Source organism: Nannospalax galili, unplaced genomic scaffold (genome assembly GCF_000622305.1).
Source record: "Nannospalax galili isolate Female #2095 unplaced genomic scaffold, S.galili_v1.0 scaffold1423, whole genome shotgun sequence".
Lineage (NCBI taxonomy): Eukaryota > Metazoa > Chordata > Mammalia > Rodentia > Spalacidae > Nannospalax > Nannospalax galili.
Genome location: NW_008349231.1, coordinates 83,757 through 87,340, shown reverse-complemented (window position 1 = coordinate 87,340; position 3,584 = coordinate 83,757).

Below are 3,584 nucleotides of genomic sequence, written 5' to 3'. Positions count from 1 at the left end.
TATTTTCATTTGAAAATGATATAATTAATTTATATTTAATGTCCTGGAATTTCTTCTTTATACATTTGACTGTATCTTTTCTTTTCCTGATAATGGTTTAATTACTAATGAAACTATTCTTACACCACTGTATGTGAAGATTTCTTTATCATTTCATTTCTAGGCACTCAATCACTGTGTAATAGTATCATGTCTTTTTCTTCTTCAAACTAAATATCTTTTCTTAATATTTTATTTATTGTTTTTATTTTATGTGTATGAGTGTATGGTCTGCATGTATGTGAGTGAATATATATGCACCCATGTCATGCATATATCTTTTCTTTACTATCTCTCACCATTATATTTATATTTTATATAATTATTAAATAAATTTCAAATGATACCAGAAGACACAAGTCACAATTTCTTCTCAAGATCTTACTATTACAACAATATTTTAACCTACATACCAGCTATGTAGCCAGAATATGAGCCACCACATCTTCAAAGATGTGCAAATCTACTTAAATCACCATGATCTTTACAAGCATCAGTAGCCTGGACGATGAATAAATATATTTTCTCCAATCTTACATGAAAACCTTTAGAAGGCAATGACATTTAGGCGATCGGGGATTGCACATTATAATCTACGTGCAGTGGGAGTTATTAAAATGCTGACCTGGATTTTCAGAGTTGCAACAAGAACTGTGATGTTGACTTTGCTGCTTAAAATTGGATGCACGTCCATGATGAAGCAGTGATCATTAGAGAAAACACCACAACTGAGACCCAGCCAGGAAAGGAAGACCCAAAAGATCAAGAAGGACATCTTCAAATACAGATACTTCTATGCTCAGTGTTCAAGCTGCAGCTGGAAACTATTCTTTTAGGCTCTGCCAATTTATCTCCAAAACTACAAGACTACCAGAAGTTAAACATTTAAGAAAGAATAGTGCATTGACGTTTCTGACATGCCATTAAAAACTTAACACTGGCAAGTAGGTATAAAGTTGACTTCCTCTATGAAGAGGTGAATTCTACATGAGGGATATTGGAAGTCCAAAGTCCCTGTTTTCAATAACTACAATTAAATTCATATAGCTATATCTAGATAGATGAGAGATAAGAGATAGATTAGATAGATAGATAGATGATAGATAGATGATAGATAGATATAGATAGATAGATAGATGATAGATAGGTAGATGATAGATGGTAGATAGATATAGATATATGATAGATATAGATAGAAGATAGGTGCTAGATGACAGATTAGATAGATGATAGATAGATAGATAGATGATAGATGATAGATAGATAGATGATAGATGATAGATAGATAGATAGATGATAGATGATAGATAGATGATAGATAGATAGATAGATAGATAGATAGATGATAGTTGTAGGAAGCTCATAAAATAGGTTTCCATGTGAATTTTTCAAAAATATTTTGAGTTAGCCATCTCTATCTTCCTCTACCCTGTTCTCCTTTCCCCTTTCATTTTACATCTGTTCTAGTATACCGCTCCCCTAAGATGTCCCCCAACACACCTCTCTAGTTTCCTGGCTTCTGCAAGTCCTAAATAAAACACATAATTCTAAAGATACAATGCCAGGATTCATATATAAGAGAGAATATGAGGTATCTTTTTAAAAATTTTTTTCTGAGTCTGGTTACCTCAGTATAATTTTTTTCCAGTTCTGTCCATTTATCTGCAAATTTTGATGGGATTACATTGAATCTGTAGATTGTTGCATTCCCATAGGATTGGTGGTGGTAGGTGACACAGTTCTGAGCTTGTACTTAATTCTCACATCTTTGCCTTTCCCTGTTGGGGTTCTGACGGTGGTCCTGGCAGCAGTTACAAGGGACCTGTTCTTTTAAATCCCTGTGGGTATAGCTGTTGCAGATTTCCTTGTAGGAGTCTTTTAGCCCAGCTTTCAGCTGTCTTCTAGAATCTTCAGCTGTCTCAAATTATTTTCACTGGAAAATAACCTAAGTACAAACAAGATGATAGAAAAAAGACCATGGCAATAATATGAAAATGGGGGTAGTATAAGCATGGAAACTATATTTAGAATAAAGCATGAGCTGGAATTTGCCAGTTGAGCCAACAGTGTAATTCTATGTTCTCTTATATTAACATTCAGCTTTATTTTGTTGGTTGAGAGTATTTTGTTGTTTATCTCAAGCTGGCTTTGAACTTGTAACCCTTGCCTTATCCCCCAAGTGCTAAGATTACAGGTATGAGCCACCATTCCTAACTTACAAGTACATTTCAAAAAGTGAGAAAAAACTGTTGAAATTAATACTAGTTTTATTCATTCAACAAAATATATTCAACCTACTATTTTAGTATACGGAAGAAAAAACTACATTCTCTATTTCATATTATGTCATTGAACTCAGATGTATTAAAACACATCTTAATTCAGCCTAAACAGAATTTCTATGACCAATGTGGCTAGTGACCACCATGTGACTAGTGACGAGACATGGCTAGTGACCACCTTATCCAAATAGATGAAGAGATTAGATTTAAACTAAAAGAAACCCATTTCAAGTATAAGGATATAGTGTCTTAAAATAGAAGTGTGGCCTGCCACAGGCCTCTCTCCTACCTGCAGGCCTCTCTCTGGGGTAAGTCCATTATACCATCCATGCCTTGACTCCCCCAGCCTGATTCACCCTCCCATCTCCCCCGCCATTCTCTCCTCCTAGTATGGGTCCTGCCCCATTCCTTGTCTTGGGGCCCCAGATACCTGGGTAACCAATACTGCTTCCTGATCCTTTTCATCAAGACCAACATAGTGCCTTCTCAGGGCCCCAGGAGCACTGCTTCTGTGCCTGGCCCCAACCTCACCTACCAGCCTCTTTCTGGGATGCTGGGACTGACCTTTCCTCTTCCTGATCTTTGCATCCAGACCAACCCAACTCTTCAGTGCAGTCCCCAGGAGTCCTTGGGGCCTCTTCAGACCCAATCTGCCTTTGCATCTCTGGGTGGCATGGCCACCAGCTGCCATAGACCAGCATCTTTCCTGGGCCAGGCTCCCAGGCCAGTCCAACCCCCAAATTCCTGAGGCCAAAATCGTTCCTGGAGGGATCCAGACCTCAGGAAAAAGCCTGAAAACACCTGACCCTCATCTGAATTGGGCCTCTTTGGGAACTCCTGAAGACAAAAGCAATCTGGTTACTCCAATATAAAATCAAAAGAGAGAACCGGAAGCTGAGAGGAACCAGCTTTGCATGCACAAAAAGTAAACCACAAAGACATAAAGTTCACAAAAAGAAGCAGACCAAAACTTGAAGGCTTGAGTCTCACACAAGAACCAGAAACTACAAAAGAAATTCACATGTCAAAATCACAGAGAAAAAATAACATCAAAAAACCAAAATAACATATTCTCCATCAAATACCAATAGTCCTCTAGAGGAGTACAGTGAGAACCACCTAGAGATAATGCAGGACATGGAACTCAAAAGAAAAATTATAAACATGATAAAAGAATTCAGCAAATTTAAAGAACACACAAACAAGGTAATCATAGAGCTGAAAGAAGATAGGGATAAACTTCTGAATGAATTCAGAAAAGAG